Below are 13,882 nucleotides of genomic sequence, written 5' to 3' on the forward strand. Positions count from 1 at the left end.
AGCATAATCCGGACGAAGGACAAAAGCGCTCGTATCGTCCACTTTTGTCTTTTGTCCAGGTTGCACTGCCCACCCCTAAGAGTATGTCTAGGTTTGAGCTACTGGGTAATGCTGCTCCTCAATGAACCTCTTTGATGCCAACTGTCACTGGGTATGCCAACTTGGCCACTCGTATTAGCATTTCAAAAGGATTCTCATTTTAAGCATGCCTTGCTCGGAAACATCTTGAACTTGCTAAGGCTCAGAACACACAGTTCAGAGTGCGCCATGACACTAAAATAAATACCCTTCCCCTACCGGGAACAGGGGTGCATGTGAAGGTTGCCCAACCCTAGGGGAGTGGCTGGTTCATGCTTTTGAGCGTTTGAGACACATTAAAGAGACATTGTTGTTCGTGAATGAGGAACGGTTGTTGATTGTTGAGGTTGGAGAATGTTTGGTGGAGTTCTGTCATACTTTCCCAAAGTTTTGACCTTTGACAGTTCCGCCACACCTGGTGCTGTCGTGCTTTGGTGATGGCAGCCCGAATCTCTGGATTAGCCCGGCGTTGTCATTGTGCTTTGACTTCAGCTTGCTGAAGCTCTGGATTTGCACGGCGAGCACAAGCATGTTCACGGGCCCGTTTCCGCTGCCATTTCCTCAACACAGCCTGCTCTTCAGCAGACTGAACCAAATGCAGCCTTCCCATCTGACTGGCAGGAAACAGCGGGCACAAGGCGAGCAAACTCGTGATCACACCCTTTTCCTCCTCCGGAGGGAGCTGCGTCTACTTCTTCATGCATATAAAACCCTGCTTTAAAGGGCGCGTATGATGGACCGACAGCGGCAGAATTGGTTAACTTGGTGGTCTCGGTCGGTGGTTCGAATACGCAGCCCGACAAGCAATTTTTTGACAATTTTTATTTTCGTGCAGCTTGGGTTTTTTCATACGGCAACAGCAACCCTGATGCCAACACGAGTGAGGCAGTACAAGCTTCGCTTGACAAACCGTCAATCCTCATCAGCCTATTTTATGTCCACTGCAGGATGAAGTTCCCTCCCTGCGTTCTCCAATGTACCCCTGTCCTGCGCCAACCAATTCCAACTAGCACCCGCGAATTTCCCAATTTCATCACACCACCTAGTCTTCTGCCGTCCTCTACTGCGCTACCCATTCTGTTACTCTAATGGTCCAACGGTTATCTAACCTGCACATTACATGACCTGCCCAGTGCCAATATTTCTCTTAATGTCAATTAGAATATCGGCTATACCTGTTTGCTCTCTGATCCAAGCCGCTCTCTTTCTGTCTCTCAAGGTTATGCCTAAACGAGAAGAAAGGGAGTTAACCGAGGGGCCCGATTTTTATTAGTCATATCATACATAAGAAGCCAACAAACACTGACACCAAGAACAACATAGGGGAAATTACTTATGTGTAATAAATGAAGTAAAGAAACGGTAAATTAATGAAAAATGAAAGTGGATGAAAAAACAACTTGCCGCAGGTGGCAACGATACCACAACCTTCGCATTTCGCGTACGATGCTCTACCAATTGAGCTACCGTGGCACCATTTCCCCATCCACTTTCTTGGGTATTTATGTTTTCTAGCGGAATCCTGGGAGTGTTAGCCAGCACCACCACTCGCAGACCTTGGCGACAGATGTGGGACATCCTTTGTGCAGCAGGCGTCACGAAAACGTGATCTTTTTGGGTGAAGGCAACCGGTCAATGAACCCACACATGCTACCTGAAGGCTACAGCCGCAGAGCTCGTCTACGGGGAACCACTCCGTCTCCCAGGCGAATTTCTTGGTGCACCGCCATCCACCACTGTGACGTCAGATCCCACCGATTCCATCGCCTGGCTCCGACGCACCATCGCTTCCCTCCGCCCGTCACATGCAGCACGTCGCTGTAAGACTGCCCCTTTTGTCTTCAAGGATCTGACAATGTGCACGCACACTTTTCGCTGCGACGACACTGTCTGCAGGCCTTTCCAGCCACTTTACAGCGGACCTTACCCAGTTCTCCGTCGCGACGGCAAAACCTTCACCGGGATGGGAACGACGTCCGCGTCTCTATCGACCGGCTGAAGCTGGCCTACATTGATTCCGCCGAACCAGGAAATACCATTGCACCCACAGGCATCCATCCACGACCCCCGACATTGCAGCCTACTTCTGTCACTACACGCTGTGGACATTGGGTATACTGCACAGATTTTTACAAGCCCTGAGGGCTCTCCACTCCGTGGGGGGGGGTGATGTGGCGATACACTCTGCATATATTTCCGCGCAGCCTTTGCCTTGTTATCATCCGGCCCAGCGTAACACGGCTACATGCTTGACTGCGTTACCCATAAAACACAGCGCCACCGCTGTGTCACCCGAGACATGCATCACCGACGGTGGCTATGAAAACAGGCTGCCCGGCTGGGAAGAGTTGCCTTTTTCCTTCCGCTACCGAGATGAGCGTAGTGTTGGTATGCTCGTCCGCTGCCATCACTAATCGAATAAACAGTTCCATTTTTTATGTTGGGATGTGTCCTTCAGCAGACACAACATCCCACAGCATCAATGTTGCCGGATTCGAGACCCTTAAACGAGAAGAAAGGGGGTTAACCGAGGGGCCCAATATTTATTAGTCATATCATAAGAAGCCAACAAACACTGACACCAAGGACAACATGGGGGAAATTACTTGCGCTTAATAAATGAAATAAGGAAACGATAAATTAATGGAACAGCGCCACGGTAGCTCAATTGGTAGAGCATCGCACGTGATATGCGAAGGTTGTGGGATCGTTCCCCACCTGCGGCAAATTGTTTTTTCATCCACTTTCATTTTCCATTAATTTATCGTTTCTTTATTTAATTTATTTAGCACAAGTAATTTACCCTATGTTGTCCTTGGTGTCGGTGTTTGTTGGCTTCTCATGATAAGGTTATGCCTAGCATTCTTCATTCCATCGCTCTTTGTGTGGTCCTTAACTTGTTCTCAAGTTTCTTTGTCAGCCGCCAAGTTTCTGCCCCATATGTCAGCACCGGTAAAATGCGCCAATTGTACACTTTCCATCTTAATGATAATGGTAAGGTTCCAGTCTGCCATGTCTGCCATACACAATGTCTGCCATACACAATCCAACCCATTTTTATTCTATGAATTTCCTTCTCATGATTAGGGTTCCCTGTGATGAGTTGACTTAGGTAAACGTACTCCTTTGCAGACTAGAGGCTGACTGGCGATCCTGAACTCTTGTTCCCTTGCCCGGTCATTCGTCATTATCTTTGTCTTCTGCATATTAATCCTACTCTTATTAATATGGGTGGCATAATATGGGTGGCATATTAATATAATATTAATATATGGCATTTAATACCCCACTCTTACACTCTCTTTTTTGAGGTCCTCAATACTTTGTTGTAACTCGTCTGCAGTGTTGCTGAATAGAACAATGTCATCGGCAAACTGATGGTTTCTGAGGTATTCGCCGTCGATCCTTACTCCTGAACCTTCCCAGTTTAATAGCTTGAATACTTCTACCAAGCATGCAATCAATAGCATTGGAGAAACTGTGTCTGACACCTTTCTTTATAGGTATCTTCCTACTTTGCTTGTGTAGAATTAAGGTGGGTGTAGAATCTCTTCAGATATTTTCCAGGATATTTACGTAAGCGGTCTGTACTACTTGATTACGTAATGCCTCTATGACTGTTGGTATCTCTACTGAATCAAATGCCTTTTTGTAATCTATGAAAGTCACATATAGAGGCTTGTACTCTGCGGATTTATTGATTACCTGATTGATGACATGGATGTGATCCACTGTAGAGTATCCCTTCCTGAAATCTGCCTGTTCCCTTGGTTGACTGAAGTCCAGTGTTGCCCCTATACTATTGGAGATTATCTTGGGATTATTTTATATAATACTGGGAGTAAGCTAATGGGCCTATATTTTTTCAATTCTTTGTCTCCCTTTTTGTGAATTAGTATAATGTTTGCATTCTACCAGTTTTCTGGGACCCTTGAAATTGATACACTTTGTATAGAGAGCCACCAGTTTTCCAAGCATTATGTCTTCTCCATCTTTGATTAAATCACCCCCCAGCCCATTCTTATTCTTCTGGTTATTTCAGTCTCACAATCCAGATCCGTGGTCACTACCTGCCCTAAGTAGATGTATTCCCTTACCACTTCCTGTGCCTCGCTACCTATCATAAACTGCTGTTCTCTTCCGAGACTGTTAAACATTATTTTAGTTTTCTGCAGATTAATTTTCAGACCCACCCTTGTGCTTTGCCTCTTCAGGTCAGTGAGCATGCATTGCAATTGGTCTCCTGAGTTACTAAGCAAGGCAATATCATGAGCGAATCTCAAGTTGCTAAGGTATTCTCCATCAACTTTTATCCCCAATTCATCCCACTCCAGGTCTCTGAATACCTCCTGTGAACATACTGTGAATAGCATTGGAGAGATCGTATCTCCCTGTCTGACGCCTTTCTTTATTGGGATTTTGTTGCTTTCTTTATGAAGGACTACGGTGGCTGTGGAGCCGTTATAGATGTATTTTTACATACGGCTATATATAAGGGTTGAATATAACCATCCCTTAAAGGACCAGGCAGGATTCCGTAATGGCTATTCAACAATAGTCCATATTTACACTATCAATCAGGTGATAGAAAAACGTGCGGAATATGACCAACCTTTATATATAGCTTTCACTGATTACGAGAAGGCGTTTGATTCAGTCGAAACTTCAGCAGTCATGGAGGCATTGCGGAATCGGGGTGTAGACGAGCCGTATGTAAAAATACATCTATAACGGCTCCACAGCCACCGTAGTCCTTCATAAAGAAAGCAACAAAATCCCAATAAAGGAAGGTGTCAGGCAGGGAGATACGATCTCTGCAATGCTATTCACAACGTGTTTACAGGAGGTATTCAGAGACCTGGAGTGGGAAGAACTGGGGATAAAAGTTGATGGAGAATACCTTAGCAACTTGAGATTCGCTGATGATATTGCCTTGCTTAGTAACTCAAGAGACCAATTGCAATGCATGCTCACTGACCAAAGCAGAAGGGTGGGTTTGAAAATTAATCTGCAGAAAACTAAAATAATGTTTAAAGCCTGTTTCACATGATGCGATTTTCGTCGCACCGGAAGTGCGATTTCCGTCGTTTGCGATGAAAATCGCAGTCGCAGTGCCGACCCCCCGATTTTCGGCTGCGACCAACCGGTTGGTCGCACAGTCGCACCGTCGCACCGATCGCTGCGATTTTCCGTCGAAATTGCGCGGAGAGCTGTCAACGGAGCTATTCCGCCAGTTTGTTTTGGAAAATGGCGTCTCGCACGACAAGTGCAATGCGCAGAGACGTGGATCGTCGAATTCGGTACGTACGCGAAGGGAGAATAAAAAACTTGTACCGCAGATTGCATTCTCCGATTGCTATGCGTTTGTTGACACGCTACACAGCAAATGAAGTGCATTTTCACGTTTGCTTCGTACGCCTTTGCGAGTTGTCAGTGGCTAGGAGGTGTTCGATCCCCAGCAGACGACGAGGTCGTCACAATTTTCTTTTGTTGAGTAGCATGCAAAAATCGCGCTTACGGAGCAGCTTGAATTATTTCAACCTCGGCAAGGGCAAATGACAAGACAGCAAAGTACCCGAAGTTTCAACGTTGCGCTGAACGCGGTACCGTTCAGTTGCATTTTCTTGTCGGTTTTCAAGCATGAATTTCCCGATGCATCTTGAAAGCTTATCTTGCCTCTTATTAAATTTGACAGAGCAAAAGTTTAGGCTGTCGTAATGAATTTGCTACAATAGCTTTAAATCCGTGGCTTGAATAAAATATTACATGCACGTTAAGTTGCACCTCTTCTCTGGAGAATTTTTTTTCTTGCACAGAAGCCAATCAGCATTGACTATGTTGCGGACTTTGTATCCTTACTGCATCTGTATGAACACTTGCTCTGCAAGGTAATTCACTGTACAGCTAGTAGATTAAGTAAATTGCTTGCTATAGTGGCACAGTGACAACGTACCCTCCTGCACAATTATGTAGAACTCGTGCAACAACGCGAAAAGCAGGCAAACGGCCTGTTCTTGTGGGGATAAAACAGTATAAAACGACACGCTGAAGAAAAGTAAATCAAAACTGTGCAGTGAAGTCAGCCAGTACAAGCAGTTCTTGCACGTTCACAGCTAATCAAGTGTGCAGAAACATTCATGCCTTACATGCTTCTAGCAAGTTTCTAACAAGTTTGTGATCACATATATTAGTGTGTAAACCCATATAACGATATCCGCTACGGTTACTATCTTTATAAGTAATGAAATACCATGCTACTTGCAAGAACATATATCACCCGTGGATTTTAGAACAAATTTCTGCATTTCAACTATACACAATATGTGGTTTATTCAATAAAAGTCCACAAACTGGGCTTTTTTGCAATGACAAACTTAATCCAAACTTTACTTACATACAGGCAGGAAAAAAAATTATACACAGAAATATTGTTCAATTTGTTCACCTGTCACTGTGGCTATAGCATTCTGCTGCTAACACAAGGCGAGGGGTTGATTTGCCAGCCATGGAAGTCGCATTTCGATGGGAGTCATAGGTGAGAAAAAAAGCTCTTGCATTTAGATTTAGTTCATCACCTTTTATTGAACCCTTACACTTCAAAATACTATTGCATATGGGGGCATGCTTATGCAAAATCTAACACCAATAGAAAGCAAAGGGCAGAATTGTAAAACAACCATCTTTCGTGATAATTCGAGTGTGTAAATATTCATTGCATCAATATGTATTGTTCAACAGCACTGCACAATCAAGCATGATCAGGTATAGCAAGTACTCTGTCAGGAAGCTGGTTCTACAGATGTATAAATGTCAAGGCATGAATGCTCATACTATGTTGCACACATAGCACAAAGAAAACCTTTTTCAAGAGTTGTCCGTACTGGCAGATATGAGTGGGCCATAAGCAGCAGAAACTTTATTGCAGGACATTGTGTAATACCGCTTATGAAAAAATGAAGAGAGTGAAGAGGCTTTTAACAGCCGTACCTCATGCTGCTCTAATAAGAGGAACGATGAGCAAAAACATTTCTGGTAGAGCACTTAAACAGTAACTTTCTGAAAGACAGAGAATTCCAGGTGAGAGTTGGAGGTACATTTGGCCCACACACACCAACAACACGGGCATACTACAAGAAACACTACAGCCTATGGTGTATTACAGTCTATGGGAAAGCTATCTTATACAGAAATCAAGAATGATGCAACAAGCCCTCGACAACACTGCAGACTTTCTTGGCCAGTCTGGCCTCTCGCTTTCTGATAAGTCAGCTCATATCGACGTCGAAAAAAAAAGAAAGACTAGAATCAAGAACTACCCCAGATTGCACATTGTGATCCACATAGCTGGACAAATATGCCCGCAAGTCAACATCCACAAATCCTCAGCTAGTGTAAGCCCATGACGGCAAAGCCAGAACGTGGGTGAAACAATTATGCAATGCCTGGACGCAACTTCCACACCTGGTGAAAAGAATAATCTCGAAATAATGGGGGTGGACGAGTGGATACTATAGAATATCGCAGATGCTGTGCTTGTGTCCAAGGTATGGTACGGTATGTATTACCAGCAGCACACAAAAAAGACAACTCATCGAATACAGGCATCGGGTAATAACAACAGGTCTTTCCAACTGTACCATGCTTGAAGACCTCTATGAGAAAGAGCTAACAAACAAGCGCCTAGACAGGGTAGAGTTGCAGCCTGCAGCACAAATTCTTTGTCTCAAGAGCTCAGAACCTTGTCCCAAGATACTATGCCAGCTAGCATACGAGATGCAAAGACGACTACCCCTCCCTTCAGAAACACAACCTCGGGAGTACCTGAACTTGAAACACAACAGGCCCATACCGTGGAATATGGGGGCAAACAATTAGGCCAGGAGACTATATGCAACTGCCAAACACACAGAGGAGGTTGCTAATCATGAAGATGCAAGCAAACATAAGGCACATGTAGTACACTGATCTGGCAATAGCAGTGTAACAGTAGTATGACACTACATAAAACTAAACCCCATATAAGTGAGTACCATTCCAGGTCATCCTACACCTAGAAAAGCTGAACTGAAAGCAATCAAAGCAGCACTTGTAGTGCAGATTACACCCTGCATGGATTCACCAGAAACTGTCTGGGCTTGCACATCACACGAGATTGTCGGGAAAATTGGGAGATTGACATGCGACTTGCAAGCACATGGCCAGAAATTAAATTACAGGATACATAGCCATGCAGATATTCCAGGAGACAAGCGGGCTTATAAGCCCGACATAACTGAAAACTAGATGAGTTTGTGTGTATTCATTATTAACTAAAGTGCAACAGATAGACAACAGACAAGAACGAAGCGCTCTGTGTGTTCACTTCGTTCCTGTCCATCGCAATTCTATTGCACTATAGTTAATGAATTCATAAGGCTGCACAGGAGAAGAATGATACCTCTGCCCAAGGGCCCGATCACACATACAAATACACGCATGCACACGCACACACACACGCACACACACACACACACACACACACAAATGTTGCAAGAGTGCATAGCATGAAGCAGTATCAACAGGATGACACTAGATATGGATGACGACTAACTTTGAACTGAGGTTCATTTGTGAAAATGTGGCGAGTTATATAAATTACCAGAAAAAAAAAGGACAATGAGCAAAACGAGAACAAGGTGAAAGCAGGAGCCAACGTTTTGACAAGTGGATTGTCTTCTTCAAGGTCCACGTGTGGAAACGTTGGCTCCTACTTTCACCTTGTTCTCATGTTGCTCATCGTCTTGAATTTCCATCTCCCGCCTTCCGCGAGTTTTCCCCAAAAAAAGAAAGACATCTTTGAAGGATAGATAAAAATTGGTGCTTGATGCAGCCAAACAGAAATATAAATGCTACAGCAAGAAAATAGAGAAAAATTCCAAGGAAAAAATCATTACAATTGCCAATCCTGCATGCCAGCACCTTTCAAGAAACACTGTTGTTATTCCAATAGACAGACTGACAGCTTGCTTATGCAAGCACATTCTTCCAGTTCCATGCCATTGGGAAAAAAATGAGTTTCCTGGAAGGTAGCCACATGCACACTTGGTGATCACAATGTTTTTTTTTCCCTGGACTTGTATATCTATATGTATTTTCTCCCTTTCCTGCTTTTATGTTAGGTTTCATCAAGCACTAGTCTTTATCAGGTTTTATTGCTGTACTACTTTGTGGCAACCTTTATAGATCACTGCATTTTTCACAATAAACCTTTTAATTAGAAGTTAGCATACCCTGTTCTTACTGCTTCACACTGTACATTCTTGCTACATTGGCCAAATAAAAGATTTTATAAGGTATCATGAGGGCCATTAAAGTGACTTGTAGCAGTCTAAAAAAAAAGAAAAACAAATAGCCTGGCTGCAAATAGCACTAGAGAACACATAGGACAAACAAGAAAACCGAGATGATCTAACAACCAAAAGTTTAATGTACACACCGAGTAAATGCTCGCTGACAAGTAATAGACTGAACATACACAAAAAGGAGAAGCAAAAATTAATGTGCCTTTCCTGACAGGAAATGCATCCATTTCTAATGGAGGCTGTGCTGACAAGATTAACCCAGCATTTTTAGATCTACAGCTTCCGTAATTTCTCTAGGCAGCCGATCTGCACGGAATGCTAGCTTCTTCCTCTACGATGCACGCTCAGATGTGGAGAGTGCATTGTAGAGGAAGAAGCTAGCATTCTGTGGAGATCGGCTGCCTAGAGAAATTATGGATGCTGTAGATGCAAATACACTGGGAGAATGTTGTGTCAGCATGGCTGCTGTTACACTTTCAGAAATGGATGCGTTTCTTGTTGGGATCTGTATGGGCACACATCAGATCTTGCTTCTGCTTTTTGTGTAAATTCGATTTATTGCTTGTCGAACAGCATTTACTCGGCATGTTCAATAAACTTTCATTTGTTAATACACCTCATGATTGTCTTGGTCTCTAGCAGAAAGGTGTTCATTCTTTTTACAGTGAAGCTGTATATGCCTAGGCAAAACACTCATGGTCCGATCCCAAAAACCCTAGTGTGGGGGTGTGAGCCATTGTTTAGGGGGGTGTGAGCCATTGCACTCGTCAAGCATGATGGACGGAGACATTTCTTGTTGGGTAGACATAGAAATGCTTATGCATTTCAAACATACATTTATCTACGTATTATTGCAGGGAAGGGACACAGAGGGGGAGGGGGTTAAGAGAAGATCATGATGTCATTATTATCTCACAGCAAAGGTGTGGTGGGCCATTGGCTAGACCGATAGTGACGTCGTTTCTCTCTAGCAGCAGAGCGCATGTGCAGCAGTCTCTCTCCGACTTCCCAATAGGTTCGAAAATGTGTCCCTGTATTTATTTGAATGAAATGTGCAGCCCCGGTGTGTCACTTCATAACTACAGTGCATAACTGAGTCATAAACATTATGATTAACGCATTACAAAACACAAGTGCGTAACATAATTCAGAAAGACTTTGATGGACCCGCTGGATTAACACAATGAACCACTCATTGCACTTTCCATGATGGTGATCTTGCAAAGTGCGATGTGTGGCATTACTAATAAACAATGTGATAAACCCAAGCCAAACATGTGCATAACCTCATTAAGAAACACAGACATAACCAATAATATTGAAAAACTTGAATAAACCATTCGAATTAACCCAGTGATAAACACCGGGGCTGCACATTTCAGCGTCACTGGTTTACCGTCTGTACAGGGTGCATGGGCAGTAACTTTTTCCGTTATTGTTTGTTAAGTATTGTATAATGTTGTGCCAGTAAAACACGTTGGGCTAGTTGGTGCAATGTATTGGTACTGCTTTTTTTGCTGGCTTTTTTCTTAATGTTGTGCCCTTCTTCCTTTTGTCACAACTTTCTTATTCCCCCTCACAAATACTCCAACCTTGCGAGGTATATAATAAATAAGTACATAAGCACGTCATTCATCTGCATACACCTTGCACCATTCCTTGTTCAACAACGTCACTGTGTTGATGTCTCGCAGCGTGCGTCTACATTAACTGCCATTTGTGTTTCGGTATGGTTTGTGAACAGTGTAATGCATAAAGATTACATGACATTAAGGTTGTGACCTATGCGGTACATAAGCAAACCTTGCAAAAGATGACATGTTCGATTGTTGAAATTAAGACAAATTGTATATATCGCAGTTACTTTAACAGCATTTAATTGACCACTCGACAAAAACTACACTTCGCATAGATCCCAACACGTACACTGAATCTGCAGTTTCTTTTTTTTTTTGCTTATTAATGTAGTCGTTACTGCATGGCCACATTGTAGATTTGAAAACAAAGTTAAATAAATTTGTTTGTTGCAATATAACAATATGTGTAGATCACTGCGATTGTAACCCCAGAACTTGATACAAACATGCACACTACAGGATGCAGACAAATGCTCAGGACAAATTTCAGAATGTTTGCATCCTGACACTTATGAAAGTGAACGGTTTCATTCCATGGCTGTCAATGAGAGGGAGAGAGAAAACTTAATTGTGTCCGTGGAACAAAAACGCATTGATAAGCTTAGACATATAGTCATTGCTTAACACTTTCGAAATGAATAATTATAGCTTGCTATCGACATTGAAGCAGCTTTTCGACAGCAAGAAAAGGAATCAGTTTTTCCACCTCTGAACATTGAATTGCGGGAAATGCAAGCAGGCATAAAATTCTGCCAATGTAATCTGTTTAGGAATACCAAATTGGAATAAACATTGAGACTTGCATTTGTACTTTCTCTGGCTGAGCAATCTAGTTTGAAAGGACTCCCATAAGCATGTCATAACAATGTTGATCTAATACAGGTTAAATGCATGACTAGCTTAGGAAATCTGGGTGATTGCTATAAATTACAGTGAAGAAACTATAATATTTAATAACATTAATAATATACTAATAATATTTATTTCCACAAAACAGGCTAACCGTGAGAGGCGTGCGAGGCTGAGCAGAAAGCTGAAAAATTCTACGGCAAGTGCGCCTGCCGTGGGCCTACGATCCTGCATTATGAATAGCGCGTACTGACATGGTCTTCTTGTTAGAAGTTCCGAGTATACTACCAGCGCGAGACACAGGACAACAAAGTGGACGAGAAGCGTGTCTTTTAGAATGCTATGTTACAACGTACAGGTTTCTACAAAAGTGACGGTAACTGCTCGAAACATTTGATGCGTCGGCTTTAGCGCCTTTAGAAATATGTAGAGAGGGCTCTCGTATATATATTCGCAGCGCAAGCACGGCGATGGACGAACCAGGCTAGCGCTAAGGTTGAATTTCACAACACAATTTTCATTCCACGTCGTAATCACACAGATCGTTTTGAGGCTTCGTACAGGGGCACACGCACCCGCCGTGGTTGCTCAGTGGCTATGGTGTTGGGCTGCTGAGCACGAGGTCGCGGGATCGAATCCCGGCCACGGCGGCCGCATTTCGGTGGGGGCGAAATGCGAAAACACCCGTGTACTTAGATTTAGGTGCACGTTAAAGAACCCCAGGTGGTCAAAATTTCCGGAGTCCTCCACTACGGCGTGCCTCATAATCAGAAAGTGGTTTTGGCACGTAAAACCCCAAATATTATTATTACAGGGGCACACGCGGGCGTTCGGGTTGGTGCTTCTTGTTGCGTTTGGCGCAAGAATATGGCTAGGAGCAGGCACCACATATGCGCAATGACGGGCAATATACACGCATCATTTCTCCAGAAGCTGACGCCGAGCACGGGTAGTGCGAGGATCTTGTTGGGCTGACACGACAACTTCGTGGCAGCCGAATTCCGAATACTGCATATGCGGTGAGGGTAGCTATATGAACTTGTCGATAGGTCATCTTGTAGATTGTTGTAGCGCAGGCACAACGAAACGGTCATAGAAGGTAGATAAGACAACACACAGCGCTGAACCATAGAATAAAGAACCGCTGAACCACGTGCGAACAGCTGTTTCCGTGCGCGTTGTCGCACTGAACTACAGAAACTGCTGTCGCGCACTCCAAGACAAATCTTAACTAACGTTTTTAAATTAGTAAACGTACATATTATTTGCTTCTAATCAGGAGAAGTCAATAACATTATAGTGTAAACATTTTATTCATGACAATAAAAGAATTATGCAGCGTGTGCTACGAAACCTGGCAGTAAGCAACACTGGGCGTCGCACCAGTCGCATTGTTGAAATCGCAATCATGTGAAATGAGCCCTCTAAAAATCGCACTGCGACGCGTGCGACAGCACCGATTTTCGTCGTTGCAGTCGCAGCATGTGAAACAGCCTTAACAGTCTCGGAAGAGAACAGCAGTTTACGATAGGTAGCGAGGCACTGGAAGTGGTAAAGGAATACATCTACTTAGGGCAGGTAGTGACCATGGATCCGGATCATGAGACTACCTTTAATCTATACCTCTTACTAAGCTTGATTACGACTACTGCTACCCTCTCATTATTTTATCTGGAAAGATTGGATGTGCTTTGTAGACAATCACAAGGAAGAAGACAGGACAGGTGCCTGTCCTGTCTTCTTCCTTGGGATCGTCTACAAAGCGCATCCAATCTTTCCAAATACAATGAACCAACTTGCCCAACAACACATTCTGCTAAAACTGTCATTATTGCTGTAGAATTCGTCAATGTCCTTATGGATTAGGAATCCTACCCTGTATTGGTTCTTATCTGGGTGACCTCTATAGCAGAGGACATAGCCGTTATTCAGCAGTGTATAAGCCTTACCAGTTCTTCTAATCTCGCTAAGGCCAAT

The 13,882-nt window shown here is 43.5% G+C and overlaps 1 protein-coding gene and 1 non-coding gene across 6 annotated transcripts in view; both read left to right on the plus strand.

Annotated features, from left to right (window-relative positions):
- The window catches only part of ric8a (ric8 guanine nucleotide exchange factor A), a 513,564-nt gene that overhangs the window by 6,532 nt on the left and 493,150 nt on the right, over window positions 1-13,882 (plus strand). The gene's annotated exons all lie outside the window — the stretch shown is intronic.
- TRNAS-UGA (transfer RNA serine (anticodon UGA)) lies at window positions 2,732-2,804 on the plus strand. Its single transcript has one exon. It is a non-coding gene; the product is annotated as a tRNA-Ser (tRNA).

The sequence above is a fragment of the Dermacentor variabilis genome, chromosome 4 (genome assembly GCF_050947875.1).
Source record: "Dermacentor variabilis isolate Ectoservices chromosome 4, ASM5094787v1, whole genome shotgun sequence".
NCBI lineage: Eukaryota > Metazoa > Arthropoda > Arachnida > Ixodida > Ixodidae > Dermacentor > Dermacentor variabilis.